The 19,753-nt window shown below is 38.4% G+C and overlaps 1 protein-coding gene across 3 annotated transcripts in view; it reads right to left on the bottom strand.

Moving 5' to 3' along the window:
- The window catches only part of NAV3 (neuron navigator 3), a 937,562-nt gene that overhangs the window by 460,816 nt on the left and 456,993 nt on the right, over nucleotides 1–19,753 (bottom strand). The window contains exon 1 of one of the 3 annotated variants that reach the window (XM_049883937.1): nucleotides 9,934–10,141. The exons of the other annotated variants lie outside the window; for them this stretch is intronic. The gene's annotated coding sequence lies outside the window, so the exon portion shown is untranslated. Of the gene's footprint in view, nucleotides 1–9,933; nucleotides 10,142–19,753 lie in introns of those variants that run through there. 3 annotated transcript variants of the gene reach the window in all.

The following is a 19,753-nucleotide window of genomic DNA, read 5'->3' as shown; positions in this document are numbered from 1 at the left end:
ACGACAATGAGTTTGTTTGTGGTTTTTTTTTTCGTACATGAACTCTAGCCACACTGTTCTTCCAATACTCATACTACTCTTTTCATTTGAATGGCCCATTTGTCCTTTGGTTACCTGGCCTTAATTAAACTATAACCTAACTGAATGCTTGAAATGTAATCAGCTGCTGTTGCTGCTTCTGTGTTCTCATGAGTCGCTGTAGCACTTATCACATTGTTTTATAATTGGGTTGTCTCTTCTAGTAAAATGTACTCTTCGAAAGCACTTCCTTGAAACAGATCATCTTTGCAGCCTAAGTAAATGGCATGGTACCTAGAATTCAGTGGACTGTCTCACGATTACTGTTTGATCAGGGAACAAATTTGGAGTGCTGAGGCAAGTAGCCGACACTGTTACTCAAAGAAGCAATAGAGCACAGAGCTGAGGCCAAAGTGGTGGGAAAAGGGATTTGTGGTTGAAGGTCTCAAAGAGGTCAGAGAATTTGGTACATGAAGAATTTAGTTCTAGTGTGACTTTTGTCAGAAGTCTCCCTTCAACCCAGGATATGAAAATACTATTCTCTTCCAACAAGATTTGAATAGAGAAGGGAGCTTAAAAGGTTAGGATTTCTAGGGATTTCCACTTTTCGAATGCCATTTTCTGATTTAATAGCCTTCATAATGTTTTAGGTTTATGAAACCTTTCAAGTAGGATTCTTAGCCTAACATAACTGATAACACACCATTAAGGGATTTTACAAGAGGGCACAGGGAGAACTGGCTTCTGATACATACCAAATATTTCCTGGATGAAATATATGTTACATGAAGTTTCCAAGACGATGACCCAGACATGCTGTCACAAATGTCACCTATATACCAACTCGAGTAAAGAAATGTATGTATCTCCGGTAAATGAGAGGTCCTTTAGCTAATTCAGAGTTATAGACCACCTACAAGAGAGTAAAACACATAACGAAGAAAAAAATGCAGTGATGGTAACAACAATGAAACATTTTATTGGGTTTAAAAACACAGTCGAATCAATTTAACAAACACGTCTCTCTCTTTTCCACCCTATGAAAAAAATTAAAAAAAAAAAATCAATCCATGTTCAAATCAATAAAATATCAACTTAAAGTTGAATTCTATTTTGGAACTTGATTAAAGTGTCCTGAAATATTTCAAAATTAAATTTGTCTTTAAATCCTTGAATCAAAATTCTTCAAACCTAGTTCATTTTCGTCTTCCTTTCAAAATCACCAACAACTGGTACCAATTACCAGATGGCCCGGGTCCTACGCTTGAGCCTTAAACATGCACTAAAATGCCTGATTGCATGTGTGGTAAGTTTTGCATTTGACTTGTGACAAGTGGGGTGATTTTATTGATTTTGAATAGATTCTATTACTCAGTATATGTATGCCAAACAGATATATAAACAACACAGATGATATAATGTACAACATAATTAGAAAAGACATTGCCTATGGACAGATGGTCATACATATAAAAGACCAGCATCTAAAATGTTGCTACACTTCGGAAGTCATCCATCCACTTTTGGGAATAGTTAAAGAAACCAAGGAGGATAAGTTTGGAGAAGAAAAAAAACACAGGGCAGAGAGGAGAACTATTTTCACGTAATTAAAGAGCTATGGTAGGCAGTGCCAACTTTAGAACTGAGCAAATGAGGCCCCTGCCCTGGGCCCCCGGCCTCAGGTACTGTAATGCTTTGGGATGCGTCTCTTGAAATTTTATAACTCCCTCTCTGGTACCTGGAATCTGCCAAGGCCACAGTGCTATCTGGGTGAGGTATCCCCAGCCTAGACAAGGACCACGTGGAACCCATTCCTGTTTCGTTCATTTGGGATGTTCTCCAATGCTTTACCTAAAGTATGGGGTAAACCAGATGCTCTGAGTTGCTTAAGGACTGGCACCTATCCTAGGGCTTGGTGTCTAGGTCCTGGGTCCAGAAAGGTGGCCTGGGCAGGGATCCCTCCCACTGGTCAGTGTATTATTTGTTTCATGGAACTGCACAAGATTAGGCCACAAAAGTGTGCAGACACATTGACTTGGGGTGATATTTTTTAAGGATTGAATTGTGTCTCCATAAAATATTACGCTAGAATTGTAACCCCTATACCTGCGGTTGTAATCCTGTTTGGAAACAAGATTTTCTTTATTATTTTAATTGAATTGCACTAAATTAGGGTGAGTCATAAATATCACTTCTGAGTTATAAAAAGAGCAAAATGGACACAGAGACATACACAGGGAGAAGAGGAAGACAGGCAATGGGATAGATGGATTGCCGGCAGCTACCAGTAGCTGAAATATTTAAAGAAGAACCTCCCCTAGAGCCACACCGTGAATTAAAACCTCTAGTCTCCTGAACTGTGAGAAAATAAATTTCTGTTCTTTAAATCTACCCACTTGTGGTATTTGTGTTATGGTAGCACTAGGTAACAAAAACAATGTTCCTTCATGTTTCATAGAGGATGAATTCAGAGCCCTGGACAACCAATGGTTTACCATTCGCCTTAGGTATACAGTTTTGTGTATGGGCCCAGATATCAGTTCTCACTTGGCCGTGTTTCAACTATGGTGATACCACTTGTCTACAGCACCTGAGGGTAGTGGCAGACATTCTTTATCCTGTGCATCCTTTGCCACTAGCACCCAGGCCTATCACCCTTGCCCCTTTAAAGGCTCTATAGTATGTATCAGGGAGTCTTCCAGGGTGGCCACACTTATCTCTTCCTCCTAGGGCTTTCAAGACCACTGTTCCCTAATGCCAATAAACTCCTGTGATCATTGTCCTCTTTTGTCTCCTACTTCTATGATGATGTCATGCTTCCCTGAGCTGGTCCTAACCCATGAGGTCAAGGGACAGATATTCCTTGCATCCTTCTTCTTCTCATTCTACCCAAGGGCCTCTCACCTATACTCCCCATTGGCGGAAGAGCATGGAAATCAGAGGTATGGTCTATGTTGAAAGTGATTGTATTCTAGAAATGTAGTGATTATGGCCTACAGTTTTCAAGAGAAGGCACAGACAGAAGATATGTTCTATTTTCATGCTCTAAAATTTTGAATGGTAAATTTAACCTTATGAGAAAGCAAATTAAGGTTCATATTTTCCAGCATACTCTGAATAAAACTTTCATTTGTGGTTTCTGTTGTACACAGTAAGGACTTCTGAGAGAGCCACCAGGAGCACGTATTCACAGGAGGCACAATGGAAGACGCAGTGTCATCAGTAATGATGTGAGCAGCACTAAGAAAATGGTATTAGGGAACCTCAGAGGCACAGAGGTCTTTATTGCTTCAACATAAACAGGTTCTGAAGAGTCATGGCATTGTAAGTAATAACAGTTTTGGTACCTTTTTTCATGGTGAGAAATACATAATTAGCAGAAACAGTGCATTTAATAATAAAGAACATAGAGATGGGTGAAATTTTAAGGATACAGAGTTCAGTTCACCAAAAAAATCTATTCATACATGGAATAGACATCTTTTTGAAGTAATGCCTTTGCTGTGATAGACTTCCTGAGCACAAATGGCTAATGTTCTCAGATGCTAAGCAAAATTTAGAGGTTTAAGTCTATCCAGACACACCTTGGACAAAATGGCTTGACATTTACTTCCAAAAAATCAGTCACTGAAAACATCATGGAGCACAGTTTTACTCTGAAACACATGGGGTTGCCAGGAATTGGAGTGGTCTCGACAGCAAGTGTGCTTTCTTTCCTTTTCTATGATAAGACAGTTCAAGTAACGCTGATGAACTTTGGTTAGCAGCCGCAGCTCTTAACCACTACACCACCAGGGCTTCCAGCAGGAATGCTGGGCGATAACAGCTGCTGCATGTTGTAGACTGAAACAGATGATCTTTAAGGTTCTGCTGAATTATAACGCCCTTTAGATCGCACCCTCTTTGCTGAGAGACAGTAAAGTTCCCAAAGTGGCTTCCAACCTGTTTTCTATTTAACTCCAAGTTTCTACAAGGCATAACTTAGGGATTTCTCAAAAGAAAACATTAAAGCTGATAGAATTTTATGAATTAAATATGTTAATATATCAGCTGGTAATTTGGGGCAAAAAAAAAAATCCTCTTTAAACAGAATCTTGAAGACTTGAAAGAGAGTTTTCTTCTATTATTCTGTTACACTGCCTAAACCATGTGGCTTTGTGCAGTGACAGAGTATTCCTCCGGCAGTAACACGAAAAACTGCACAGTATACAGAATCCTTGCTTTGTTCTATTTCCTTCCCTCTTTCATCAGAACTGTCCAGTTCTATATAAATCATCACCTTAATGCAATTAAAACACTTTACAGGTAGAAATGTAAGTATTTTGGACAAAATTAAAATAACAACTAGAGGTATAAGAGATTCTCAAACACTATTTCTGTTTTCTTTTATGTTGGACTTCTAAGTGAATTTGAATGGGATTATTAAAAGTAACGGGTAAGTATTATTTTCTTAACATGCAACAACCTAGCAAACAACATTATAGTAAAAGAGAAGGTTGAAATGTGGATGTTTCAGGCATTGTACCAACATAATCTTTGAGCAGCTTTTTTTAAATGGTAAAAAATTTTTCTTCTTCACGTTATCTTTAGAACCTATGTTACGGAGTGATCTGTAGACATGCCTGCTGTATCTACAGGACAAGTACAGAGCCCACGTAGCATTTATGCCCATAGTAACCATTAACTGCAGAGTCCACTGTTACCTCTGACTTGCAGGGTTGTGCCTGGGTCAATCCTGGCCCAGGTTACCAGCACGTTAGCAGTACCCTACTACGGAGCTTAGAGTTAAGTCTCATGATCTACTTCCAGGATATGGCACTGCTCTTTATTAGTCAGAGCTCTGAATGGCCCAATATTTTCTTTTCTAACCAATATCCATTCTTTGGGAGATATTTCTCCTGAAGCTCCCTATTGCCACCTGGACACAAAGCTAGGCCCCATTTCAACTCACCTTTCCCTGATTCATTATCATCTCTAAGAGTATGGACCCTTCAGAGACATCCAATTACAGAGCCCAGAAACTCCACCTACTTTATGTGAAGTGCTTTTTGTAGAATCATTCCTTCCTCTTCATATACTCCCCATCGCCACCCTACTGTGCTGTTGTTAGATGTCATCGAATCGGTTCCGACTCATAGCAACCCTATGCACAACAGAACAAAGCACTGCCCAGTCCTGCGCCATCCTCACAATAGTTGTTATGTTTGAGCCCATTGTTGCAGCCACTGTGTCAATTCATCTTGTTAGGAGTCTTCCTCTTTTTCGCCGACCCTCTACTTTACTAAGCATGATGTCCTTCTCCAGGCACTGGTCCCTCCTGATAACATGTCTAAAGTATGTGAAAGAAGTCTTGCCATTCTTGCTTCTGAGGAGCATTCTGGCTGTACTTCTTCCACAGCAGATTTGTTCGTTCTTCTGGCAGTCCACGATATGTTCAATATTCTTCACCAACATCATAATCCAAATGCATCAGTTCTCCTTTGGTCTTCCTTATTTACATACCAAAACCCATTGCCATCGAGTGGATCCTGACTCATAGCTATCCTCCAGGACACAGTAGAGCTGCCCATAGGATTTCCAAGGAGGGCCTGGCGGATTTGAACTGCCAACCTTTTGGTTAGCAGCTGTAGCTCTTAACCACTACGCCGCCAGGGTTTCCATTTACATGCTAAACACCTGTACTTCCCGCTGATGTGCTCAATTAGGAAAACTGGACCTCTTGCAGAGGTGTAGCTAACACTCCGCAGAAGCAGTAGGGAGAAGGTTGTCCCCTCTAGCCTGAGGTTTCTAGTTTCTTCCATCTCTGCCAGTTCCAGGAAAGCTGACCTGAAGCCTGGGGTTAGTTTAAGACCTCAGTTACAAAGACAGTAGTAGCAGGATTGGTTGTCTTTTGCTTTCTAAGTGATCAGGGCTGAAAATAATTTTGTTTTCTCAAAATCTAGTTCCCTAAACCAAGCCGGAAACCCTGGTGGTATAGTTGTTAAGAGCTATGGCTGCTAACCAAAAGGTCAGCAGTTCAAATCCACCAAGCACTCCTTGCAAACCATATGGGGCAGCTCTACTGTGTCCTGTAGGGTCACTATGAATCGGAATCGACTCCACAGCAACAGGTTTGGTTCGGTTAAACCAAGCCCTACCTCTCACACCTAATTAAGTCCCTGCCTCCTCCTGCTTGCTGTTCTTAGTTGCCATCAAGTTGATTCCAACTTATGGTGATCCCATGTGTGCTGAATAGCATTGTGCTCTGTAGGGTGTTCAAAACTATAACTTTTTAGAAGGAGATCACCAAGCCTCACTTCCAAGGTGTCTCTGTGTGTGTTTGAACCACCAACCTTTTGGTTAGTAGTCTAGTGCTCAACCATTTGCACCACCCAGGGATGCCTGTCCTTGCCTCTTAGTAATCAAATTTTCTGAATCACCTGGAATATGCAAAAAGTTTTGGCCATTATGCCATGAGCTACTCTGCAAGTGGATTATTTACCCCCATCTCCATTCCTCCCAAGATTTCCTGGGGCCTAGTGACCCAGGGCTATGATCTTCTGCCCTCCTCTCTCCTTGCATGTTCTGTGTTGTCCTGGACTTGCACTGAAGCCTGCCTACAAAGTCAACACTGAAAATAGCCACATAATAAACCATTCATGATTGATAATATTTCTTTTGCTTTATACCGAGAATTTCATCTAAAATGGAATTCATTTTCAGTGTAACTTCTTCATAATGATGGCTTTGAAGCTCTGCTTACTGACAGCTAGACTAATATTAAGAACAAGGCTAGAGAGGCCTTTTCAAACTCTCCAACTGCTGATAGTACAAGTGACACTAAACAATAGCCAAAATCAACAGTAAAAGCTTAGAGATGCTAATGCAGGTTAACATTTGACTTTGAAATTCACATGTATGGCAAGAAATCCTGGCTCCAAAGCAAACTTGCATGCTGCTTTGTGGTTCCCCAGAACTCCATCTTCCCACTCCTTCTCCATTTAAGACAGTGGGACCAAGGCCAAGATATTTCCCCAGCCTAAAACTGATCCCCACCTGAATGTGTAACTAAAATCCTGACAAAAGGAAAGTTATTTTGGAGTAAGATTCAAAAGTTTTTTTACATGGCTTCTCAGTGACTTAAAAGACACAGCTTTTCTCATGCACATAGATATTTCCTGCCATGTCTGGATTTAATATTGGTTTTAAATGGGATTCAAAATGTTAAGCATATTCTACACCAAAGACATTCTGATTGCAACAATGTTCAAAAGTCTAGAATGTTTGAATCACCATCAGAAGGCCTCCAGCTTCCTCAGATTTATAATTGATCTTGAAAGCAAGCCCATAGACATTGATACGTATAAACAAAAGATGGTACTTTCAATTCACTCCTTAGAGACCTGCTGCAAGTAGAAACTTGCTGCTTACTGAAACATAATCTCAAGCAGAAGATAGCAGCAGAGGTCCAAAATCCAGAAAAACAACAGCAATGGGCAGACCAAACTACCTTTATTAGAAAAAAGTAGTAGGTTCCTCTGGAATCAAAATAGGGAATAACTCAGAAATTAAAAAAAAAAAAAACAGACTGTCTCTATCAATGAGCAATTTTAAGTCTCACATTTGTTAGCGCACTGCTAAATGCTCACTACTCACTCCGTGGTTGTTGCGGATTGAATTGAGTCCCCCAAAAATATATGTCAATTTGGCTAGGCTATATGATTCCCTGTATTGTGTGGTTGTCTGCTGTTTTGTGATCTTATGTGACTGTCCTATGTGTTGTAAATCCTAACCTCTATGATGTTAATGAGCCAGGTTTAGAGGCAGCTATGTTAATGAGGCGGGACTCAACCTACAGGATTAGGTTGTATTTTGAGTCAATCTCTTTTGAGATATAAAAGACAGAATCAAGCAGAGAAGATGGGGACCTCCTATCACCAAGAATGAAGAACCAGGAGGGGAGCGCATCCTTTGGACCAGAGGTCCCTGCACTGAGAAACTCCTAGGCCAGGGGACTTTCTCCCCAAAACCCACAGAGAAAGAAACCTTCCCCTGGGGCTAGCACGCTGAATTCAGATTTCTAGCCTCCTGGACTGTGAGAGAATAAATTTCTGTTTGTTAAAGCCATCCACTTGTGGTTTTTCTGTTATAGCAACACTAGATAACTAAGAGAGTGGTTAATAAATTTTTGGTCATTTAAACAAAGAGCAGATAACCAAAATAATGAAATTTAATTTACTTAGCAGTTAAGCACTTCGCTGGTAACTGAAACGTCAGTGGTTTGAACCTACCAGCCACTCAGCGGGAGAAAGATGTGGCAGTCTGCTTCCCTAAAGATTTGCAGCCTTGAAAACCCTGTGGGGCAGTTCTACTCTGTCCTATAGCATCGTTATGAGCACTGGGAGTCAGAATCAACTCAACGGCAACCAGTTTGTTTTGGTTTGGGTTTTACGAGCACCTAGCTATACCATTCTAGGAGTCGAGGTGTGCAATGAACAAAACACTCCCTGTTCTAGAGGTAGGGCAAATCACACAGTAACAAACACACAAATATATATGTCAATTGAAAAAAATCACACAGCTAGTAAATTACACAGTAGAAATCTAGTCATATCTCTCTTATTTAAAAAGTCCAAGTCATTTCAAGTTTGGCATCACAAATACTGAGGATGAACAAATTTTCAAGGACAGCATTGTGAAAAGTATTCAACGCGTATAGAAATACCAAGAGGATAAGAGCTAAAATATCAATAGATTTCTTTCAGTTTATACACCCTGATATTAAAGCTTCATAATTGCTAATTACTAAGCATATATAATAGCAGATGTCCAATATATGTACAGGAAAGTAATAAATATTTTAGAATTACAGAAAGAAAGGCATGTTTCAATATGTGAAGACACCAACATTAAGGAAGTGTATATTATTGTTTAAATATTCTAGGCCCTTCTCTACCAAATCCATCACTGCAGGAGGATTATACTTTCCAACATACTATCTTCAGGCTTAGCCACATGTCTTGCTTTGGCTAATAAAGTGTGATACATGGGACTCTACTGTGCAGAAGCTATAAGAGCCAGCATAGAGTCCTACAACCTTCTTTATCTGCCATGGTCTGGCATGCCACGGATCAGGTTGCTCCTCAGCTTGAGTCTCAGAACGAAGAGGACACGGAAGAGAATCTCAGACAACAGGAACAAAAAATAAAGCTTTGACCTCATGGGGTTGTTTGTCACTGCAGTATAATCTAGTAAAAGCCACATAATGGCAGTAAAGGATGAAAGTTGAGTAAGTTGAAACTGGAAGTCTTCCACTTATGGAAGTGGTAACTAAAATCTTATGCTAAGATTAAAGTTAGAGCTTTCTGGCAGTGCAATGGCTTATAAGAGTCCTTTCAGGAATGAGATATATCTACTAAATATAATTTCTTTAATTGCCCGGAAACAATAAATAATCCAATTATAGTGTGCCAACTAAATGTAGATTTTGGGCATCTGTGAATATTGTTAGGGACCCCTGATGATGCAGTAGTTAAGGCACTTAACTGCTAACTGAAAAATCCGTGGTTCAGAACCACCAGCGGCTCCTCCGGAGTCATATGTGGCAGTCTGCTTCCATAGAGATTTAAAGCCTCAGAAACCCTGGGTCGCTGTGAGTCGGCATCGACTCAATGGCAGTGGGTTTGTTTTGGGGGGTATTTTTGGTGAATATTGTGCATCTTCAAGGCTCCCAAAGTACATACATATTTTAGTTATTATAAACTTTTTACTTTCAAACAAGAAAATAAGAATAATTCAGAATAAAAATTTTAAACCGTTACTAAAACACTAAAAAGAAAATGCAACTAATAATGTTTATATAGCTCTCAGCCATAAACCTAAAGAGTTATGGCTATTTCTGTTTCACTTGCAATCCCAGACTTATAAACTACACACCTCCTGAAGGAGCTTGTCTTACTGACATCAGTGAATATAAAAAGAGAGTGACCAAAATAGTTTAGACATTTCCAAGCACTCTTTTATTCTCATGTTCAGAATAACGAGCAGGGCAACATACTGGGTACAGAAACAAAAGTACATGTTCCCTGGAAATAGAAAAGGAAATTGAAATTTTAAAAATAAATTTGACAGTTAAATCAGCATGATACACATAAAATTCAAAAATCATTTTGAGCCAACACTCTGCAAGACTCTCCTGCCCTAGGACTTCCTAAATTTTCATAACTCTATTTTATTTCCATAAACTCTTGTTTTTAATAATTTTAATAACAACAATAATAGAAGGCACAGTGCATTAAGAACTTACTTGGTGGCAGCCTCTGCATTTTCTTTCTCTTAATTCTCATCTATATGAAGATGATACTCTTACTACCTCTATTTTAGAGGGACGGAAGTGAGAGCTCAGAAACACAAGTATAATTTGTGCCTGGAAATAACCATGGCAGCATTCAAAAGTTGATATTTCTATTGCAAAACCCATAATACACTAGTATTTTGGATTTTCTCTTATGTTTTCCTGTTTTTTTTTTTTTACTGTAGCATAGTAAGGTATTTAAAATAATATTATTTTCAAATATATACATGTATTTTTAGTTATTTCTAAATTGATTTATTATTTCTCAAAAAGAGAGGCTGTAATCCCCACCAGATACAAGCAGAGTGTGCACCCACTGCATCCCCAGCACATAGTTGGTACATGATAGCTATGAATGAGCAAAGAGTTCAAAATATCTGGAAAAAAAGAAAATGAAACCCAGTGCCTTAGGGGCCTATGTTAATTCAAGGTAGGTGGTGGTTTACTGGTAGAACTCTTGTCTTCCATGCAGGAGGCCTAAATTAGATTCCAGGCCAATTCGCCTCATGCACAGCCACCACCCATCCATTAGTGGATGCTGGCGTGTTGTTATGATGCTGAACAGGTCTCAGCAGAGCTTCCAGACTAAGATGGACTAAGAAGAAAGGCCTGGCCATCTACTTCTGACACCCTATATATCACAATGGTCCAATCTGCAACTGATCCTGGGGATGGCACAGGACTAGGCAGCAATTCCTTCTGTTGTACATGGGGTCACCATGAGTTGGGGGTCAACTCAATGGCAGCTAACAACACATTAAATCAAAGCCATGCATTTCATTTACTTCTTAGGCAAAAGAGTACTACTAGGAAAACATAATCTGGAAATTATTAATTGGGATATAAGAGATCTGGGTCAATTTCAGAAACAGTTCATTTTGGGGGGAGGTTCTGCAACTATAAGAGGTTTCAGGAAAAAAGGAAGATATTTAAAAATATCAAGCCTCTTGAGGTTCACGTTTATATGAAAATGTTTACTTGTGGGCTTAGCAACATAGTTAACTGAGAAACAAGAAAAAATTATTAGTTTTTTTAAATTTTGTGAAAGAAATTTTCCCTGCCACCGATAAAAATCATTCAGAATATCATATTTAAATATTTGATAAAAGATTATCTATTCATGCTGACAATAAGTTTATTTTGTTTTTCCACTAACCTTTACTTGACTATGTTTTTATTTTTGCTGCAAAATCAGGAGTAAAACAACTGTATTATAAAGAACATGACTCTGGCAACACTTCTGTCTCAGGCAGGGGGTGGGGGGAAAACCTCTTAGAGCCGCTAGTCTCATGAGAAATTCAGGCAGTTTCACGGAAACGGCTAATCCATTAGAAGCACAGCCAAAAGGAACATTAACATTTTCTTGGGATTTTCACAAGGTCTCACAAATACTGGTCAATAGGGTTGCCATCCTGCCTGTTTTAGTGGCAGCAAGAAACACAAAATTGTGATTACAAAACTCACTTTTTATGGCTTTCCAAGTTCTAGTGGGTAAGAAAGAGCAACTCAATTAAACTGAAAGTCTGAGCTATGTAGAAATAAAGAACTATGATTCTGCGCTATGAATTGAGAACTTGGAAGAGAAAGACTAAGTAAAGTCACCCTTTAGGAGCAATGAAAGCCAGTATAATAACTCAATGTGAAGAAATGGTAATAGTCATACCTAGATTTAGAGCAAAGTTTTAAAAGTCCTTTCACATGTATTGTTATCTCTTTCCCATGTGAGCATACACTGGAAATTAAGCCAACTGAGAGTTTAATTTGTTTTGTTGACATTGGTTCCCTGCAACTAGGAGATTTTAGTACTCCGGTACAGTGGTTAAGTACTATGGCTGCTAACCAAAAAGGATGGCAGTTCAAATCCACCAGGTGCTCCGTGGAAACTCTATGGGGCAGTTCTACTCTGTTCTATAGGGTTTCTATGAGTTGGAATTGACTTGATGGCAACAGGTTTGGTTTTGGTTTTTTAATCCTATGTCTGGGGCACTGGTGGCTTAGTGGTTAAGAGATCAGTTGCTAGCCAAAAGGTCTGCAGTTCAAATCCACTAGCTACCCCTTGGAAACTCTATGGGGCAGTTCTACTCTGTCCTATAGGGTTACTATGAGTTGGAAATGATTCGACAACAACACTCCTATGTCTACATTAGCTGGAGGAACATTGATGATCTGAGAGTAAATGACCAAAATAGGAGCTCTAACTGGATGAGTTTGGCAGTAATGTATGGTGACATGGAATGATTAAACCCACCCACTGCCGTCAAGCCGATTCCGACTCACAGAGGCCCTATAGGACAGAGAACTGCCCCCATAGAGTTTCCAAGGAGTGCCTGGTGGATTTGAACTGCCGACCTCTTGGTTAGCACCTGTAGCACTTAATCACTAGACCACCAGGGTTTCCATGGAATGATTAGATGCCTGTAACTTATCTGGAGAAACACATTTTGAAATATTTATAAAATAATTACTGGTAAATCTAAAATTATTGATGTTTCTAGAAACAAACTTAGGTGTATCCGACAAAGTTTTTCTGTATGTCAAGACTCAAAATCATAGTCAGAATTCTGTGGCATTTAATGTTAAAACATTCAGATTAACTTGAAGAAATTTGGATCACTGTTATGTAACCACAAGTAGAATGACAAAACATCTTTCATTAAATCCCTCCCTGAATACAATTTCATGCATTACTACCTCCATGGCACTAATTATCTTCATCTGTAAACAATCCCATTTTAGACCAGAATCGTTATGTATTTTATACAACTTTTGTGCTAGTTCTTAAAAAGTTATCAGTTCAGGACAGGAGAACAATAGCAATAGACCTTCCCCCCTTCAACCTCTCCTTTTCTACCAATCTGTGGCAAAGAATTAAAAAAAAAAAATACAATACATCATTTTTAATACTATCATTCTCAATATGACCTAACCAGTAAAAACTGCAAAATCAGCAGTGGACTCAGACCTAGGGATTGTCTTTAAAAAGAGGGAAAAGAAACAGACATGTGCTTCATCCAAGAAGCTGTCATTAGACTTAGGGATGAAGTTTGCTTTTGGCTACCGCTAAACTCAGCAACTGCTACTGCTCCACTTCTGACTGGTTATCGACTTTAAAGAGAAGAGATCTAGAGAATATTTTAACAGGAACGCTCCTTGTGAAAAGCTTAGTCATAAAATTCAACCGAACAAAATTTTATTAGGTGCCTATAATGTGCGCAAGGCAGGGTGTTCATGAGAATGGTAAGTCATTTTATCTACCACATACGTTCTAGGCACTCAGTAAATAAAATAAATGGATTGATTTGATAGGTAAAAGTTGGTAGAGTTTCTTTTTTTTACTATTTATATGTGTTTTCAATTTCCACCTTCATACAGTTCCTAGAGAAGATAATCAGTAAAACTTCCAAAATATGGATGAGTTGAACTAGCAAGACATAAATTATTTATAAAATATGACTGAAAGGTTCACGTTCTAAAAGTGCATTAGTACCTTTGAGTTACAGGGTTATCATCAGTTTGCTATATAATAAGACTTTGTCATTGCCTTAGTGAGTTAGAGCAAAGTGAGTGGTAATGAGGTCAGAATGTCCAAAACCATCTCTAGAAAGACCCTAATCCTACAGTCTCACCAGAAAGGAATCTAACTTTTGAATTCAATTTTGAGAGAAGGTGATGAAGATGAAGATGGTAGTCTGGGTCAGTCACTGTACTGAGTCGCTTACTTTATTTTATACTTACAAGAGCTCTATGAGGTCAAAACCTTTAACATCTTCACTTTACAGTCAGGAAACAAAGGCTCAGAGAAGCTAATAACTTGCCTAGGATCCTACAGTATATTAGTGGTAGACTTAGGATTCAAACTCTGTAGTCTGGATCTAAATCCTATAGAATTGAGTCAGTTTTTTTTATAGGACTGCAGCAGTGGAAAGCCATTGGGTGTCAGAGTAGTATCTGTCCTGGATGGCTCTGCTTCCAATTAAACTGAGATATTTTGATATGTCTTTATTTTTACCTATAAACTAAGTAAAATAGACTCTTATCAGAATTTTTTTAAATAATATTTTATTGAGTTTTTGGTTAAAGTTTTCATGGTAAATTAGGTTCCCATTTGACAATTTCCACACCGATTATTCAGTGTCATCAGTTACATTTATTACAATGTCTTTCTCTTCAGTTGTGTTTTGTTCCCTTTCCACTTCTCTATTTTCCCTGCCCCCTTACCTTTTCGTCTTTGCTTTTGAGTAATTGTTGACATTTTGGTCTCATACTGATGGTTTTTTTAACTAGAACACCAATCTTATGGGTAATATCCTTTATTGTGTGTGCCACTCTGCTATTTTGCTAAAAGGTGATTTGAGGGGATAGGCCCAGCTCTAGGTTTAAAGAGTGTTTCAGGGTGATAGTCTCAGGAAGTCCTCTGTCCCTACTATTCTAGCTTGTCTTACTTATTTATTTTTTAAATAAGAATTTGTGTTCTGCTCTAAATTTTTCTCCCATTCTACCTGGGACCAACTATTGTGACCCGGGTCCAAACAGCCAGTGATAGTAGCAGGGCACCAGCTAGTTCTTCTGATCTCAGGGTAAATAGTGTGGTAACTCGTATAGACTTGTTTCTTCTCTGCGCTTTTGTTTATCTTATTACTGTTTTGCTCCTGGTGAGTAGAGACCCATAGTTTGTATCTTAGATGGCCACTTACAAGCTTTGAAGACCCTAGACACTACTTCCTTCACTAGAATGCAGATCATGATTTTTGCGAACTATGTTATGCCAGTCGACAGAGTTGTCCTGTGAGACTATGGTCTTAAGCCTTCACACCCAGAAAACCAATGTTGGAAGGTGTTTGGTTATATATGAGCAGCTGGATTTTTTTTTTTTTTAATTTTTTTTTTTTTAATAGCAGTGCTAACCCTGAATTTGTGGGTACTGGCACATTGAGGTAATATTTCTGTCCCTACAAGGGCAACACAAACATCCTGTCTATATATTCCTTTAGAGAATGTCAAGCAAATAATTTCCTCCCCTGCTTCCATGTTAAAATGGAGTGTGTTTCATGTTTTACACCAAAGAGAGAATCTGTGCCAAGTTTAAATTAAGAACAAAAGTTGAAGTAATGGTGCATTAGTTGTGGGTTTGGCTATGGCAAGAAAAGATAGCCTCAAAGAAAACTCATACCTTTTATGAAAACCAAATATTGACCACAATTGGCATGCAGAAAACTGCACAGACAAACAAAACTGCTGGATAAACAAATCAAAATTACATAGGAAGCTGAGACCTATTCTTTACAGTGGAAAACCAAAGATAAAAATGAGTCACAAATTTTATATTCTTGGAAAGGATAAATGTTCACCCATCTGGTATTATGTTTTTAAAAAATATTTCCCTGAAGATGTCTAATATTTCCAATATTTTCTTAAATAACAAACTAAGAATAACTTCAATGTGTTAATGTCACAGAACTGACTATAAACTCAGTTGTGAAAGGAAAAAAAAACTTCAATTAAACAATGCATTATTTGTACAGTGTGAGTTAAGAATGCAAAATGTACTCTCAGATTCATATAATGATCTAGATTATAAAAGAAAAGTAGGTGTATATTTCTCTGTGTGTCTGGACAGGGCGGAGATTGTGTTTGAGTGGGAAAAAATGGTTCTTTCCAGTATAGCTCTATGTAAGGCTGGCTTTTTTAAAGTAGAAAGGCTTATAAGGGTGTGGCTATTAGTCAACCTTTTTCGTCTCTTTTGCTATCCAATGTCTGTTATTCACTGAACCACACCAAACCAAACTTTCATATGCCTAACAGATTCTAAAGAAATAATAGGATCTTTTGTTTTTTAATTTAAGATTTATAATATTCCTGAGAAACAGAAACCCATCTCCACCAAAACAAAGGAAAAAGAAAAGTCTCTAAGTCAGAGATTGGAAGCATCAGTAAACAAGAATGAAGGGCAGGTTATGAAGTCATTTTCAATTCTAAGTGAGCTATAGTTAAAAAGGAAATATAATCTCATTAAAAAAAAAAATCTCATTAGGCTATTAAAAAGACAGGAAAGAAAGAAAAGACCAAAATAGATGTCAGAAGAGGCTCTGAAACTTGCTCTTGAATATAGACCAACTAAAGTGAATGGAAGAAATGATGAAGTAAAGAAGCTTAACAGAAAATTTCAAAGGGTGGCTTGAGAAGACAAAGTAAAGTATTATAATGAAATGTGCAAACCTGGAGACAGAAAACCAAAAGGGAAGAACACACTCAGCATTTCTCAAGCTGAAAGAACTGGAGAAAAAATGTCCATTCCAAAGAAAGGTGATGCAACAGAATGCAGAATTATTGAACAATATCATTAATATCACATACAAGTACAATTTTGCTGAAACATAACTCAAAAACAATGCAACAGTACATTGACAGGGAACTGTAAGAAATTCAAGCCAGATTCAGAAGAGGGCTTGGGAAGAGAGATATCATTGTTAATGTCAGATGAATCTTGGCTAAAAGCAGAGAATACCAGAAAGATAGTTAACTGTGTTTCATTGACTATGCAAAGGCATTAGACTGTGTGGATCAAAACGAATTACAGATTACATTTTGGAGAAAGGGAATTTCAGGACACTTAACTGTGCTACTTCAGAACCTGTGCATAGACCAAGAGGCAGTTGTTTGAACAGACCAAGGGCATACTGTGTGGTTTAAAATCAGGAAAGGTATGCATCAGGGTTGTATCCTTTCACCCTACTTATTCAATCTATACGTTGAGCAAATAATCTGAGAAGCTAGACTATATGAAGAAGAATGTGGCATCAGAATTAGAGGAAGGCTCATTAATAACCTACAATATGCAGGTGTCACAACTTTGCTTGCTGAAAGTGAAGAGGATTTGAAGCACTTAGAGATGAAGATCAAAGGCTACAGCCTTCAGTATGGATTGCACCTCAACATAAAGAAAACAAAAATCCTCACAACTGGACCAATAAGCAACATCATGATAAAAGAAAAAAAAAATATTGAAGTTGTCAAGGAGTTCATTTTACTTGTTTCTACAATCAACTTCCACGGAAACAGCAGTCAAGAAATCAAACAACATATTGCATTGGGCAAATCTGCTGCAAAAGACGTCTTTAAAGTGTTAAAAAGCAAAATGTCACCTTGTGCCTGACCAAAGCCATGGTGTTTTCAATTGCCTCAGATGCATTCAAAAGCTGGACAATGAATAAGAAAGACAAAGAAGAACTGATCCCTTTGAATTATGGGGTTAGTGAAGAATATTGAACAGACCACGGACTACCAGAGAATGAACAAATCTGTCTTGGAAGAAATACAGTCAGAATGCTCCTTAGAAGCAAGAATTCTGAGACTTCGTCTCAAGTACTTTAGATGTGTTTTCAGGAGGCACAAGTCCTGGAGAAGGACATTACACTAGGTAAAACAGAGGGTCAGTGAAAAAGAGCAAGACACTCAACAAGATGGAATGACACGCTGGCTGCAACAACAGAGTCAAACATAGCAATGACTGTGAAGACAGTTCAGGACTAGCACTGTTTCATTCTGTTGTACACAGGGTCACTATGAATCAGAACTGACTGGGCAGCACCTAACAACAACACTCTCATTAGTTCATGAAAACCTTCAAAGTGTGTATACTATCAATTCTGAATTTTGTGTTGTTAGACCTGCTTTTCTTTTTTTTTTTTTTTTTGACCTGATTGGGGATAAAATAAAAGTTAAACTACTTATGACCTGCTCTTTTTCGGGCCTTGTGAGATGCTATTATGCCACTTTTCAATGTATATATCAGTTACTTAAGCCTACTCATTCCATTCAATGGAACCATGAGCTCCACACAACATGCTTTTACAACGCACAGAAAGCCCATCAAGAAGGATTGCCCCATCTCAGTACTTGCCCAGATTATTTTTTTAACCTTCTCAAGATTTATTCATATATAGTAAGGTAATCATGTCATCTTAGATTTTTATGGAAAAAGAGAAGTTATTCTGTTCGATCTCTACCAAACCAAATCCCCTTTATCTAATCTCTCTGACTGGCCACGCCACAGCAGCAGCTATTTCATAGAGAAGTCAAGTCAGCTTCTTGAAGCTTTCACTTGAAAGAAAATAGTTCTAGCGTCTGTTCCATTGGCAATTCAAGTAGTTGAAGAAATCTGGTCAGCCTCACTTGAACACACTCTGATATATCAAGTACTATCTTAAAACACGGCCCTGGGAAGGTAGTATGGCTCTCCAGATATAGTGTAAACATCAAAGAAAGCAGCAGAGCCATGACTTCTTTTGATCTTTACTACCTTTCCATCAAGCCTAAGGTTTTCGTTTTTAATTTTAGCAGCCATTTCATATTACTGGCTCATATTAACCTTATACCAAAAAAAAAAAAAACCCAAGCCTATTGTCACCTAGTTGATTCAACTCATGATGACCTTATAGGACACAGCAGAACTGCCCATAGGGTTTCCAAGGATTTGAACTGCCAACCTGAAGGTGGACAGCCAAGCTCTTAACCACCAGGGCTCCATTAACCTTATAATCATATATAAAGTCTCACATATAAAGGAGGTGCTGGTGGATTACAACTGCCAGCCTTTTGGTTAGCAGCCATAGCTCTTAACCACTGCACCACCAGGACCTATATATATAATTTAAAAGATTAGGCTGGGACTATGCATATATATGTATATACATACACTTTTATATATATATGTATGTGCATATATATAAAACTTGTTATTAAGCAGTGTCTCCTTCATCTTAAAAGTATTCAAATTGAATTTTTAAAATATTTACGTTTAAATATTTACATTTAAAATGAATCCCATAATTCTGATGTAATCCATCATCTCAGTCTATTAATGTGCACTGATTCTCACATCCATCATATTAATGCTGCCTCCCATATTCTATCATCTACAAAAGTTCATGACAAATTTTTTATTAGTTCATCTAAGAGTTAATATTTTTCAATTTTTTTTTTTTTTTTTTAATGTTAGGCCCAGTCTCAGGGGTGAGCCACAAAGAACAATTTCTTTGATAAGGATCAGCACAAACCTGGTTCTTAGGAGGAGGTGGTGAAAGATGTCCCAAATGTCCAACTTTTCCAAGCTGCTGTACCACTCCATCATCTCTAACATGAATTATTCTCTCTTCCCTCAGCACCCTCCCTCCCATCTTGGGTTTCCTAATTCGCTGCAACACAGAACTCATGAACCCTATAAAGGAAATGGCTCATGAGGCTGTGGAGGCTGGCAAGTCCCAAATTTGTGGGTCAGGCGTAGACTTCTCCCTGGTCCTCAGTCTCTGCCCACAGGCACTCAGCTTTCTTGCTCAGTGGGTGGGGAAGCCCACTGCGCCATCTCCTGTGGATCTCTCCTTCACTGGTGGCGGTGGGCTCTTC

The sequence above is a fragment of the Elephas maximus genome, chromosome 4, assembly GCF_024166365.1.
Source record: "Elephas maximus indicus isolate mEleMax1 chromosome 4, mEleMax1 primary haplotype, whole genome shotgun sequence".
Taxonomy (NCBI): domain Eukaryota; kingdom Metazoa; phylum Chordata; class Mammalia; order Proboscidea; family Elephantidae; genus Elephas; species Elephas maximus.
This window is presented reverse-complemented; position numbering and strand designations above follow the sequence as displayed.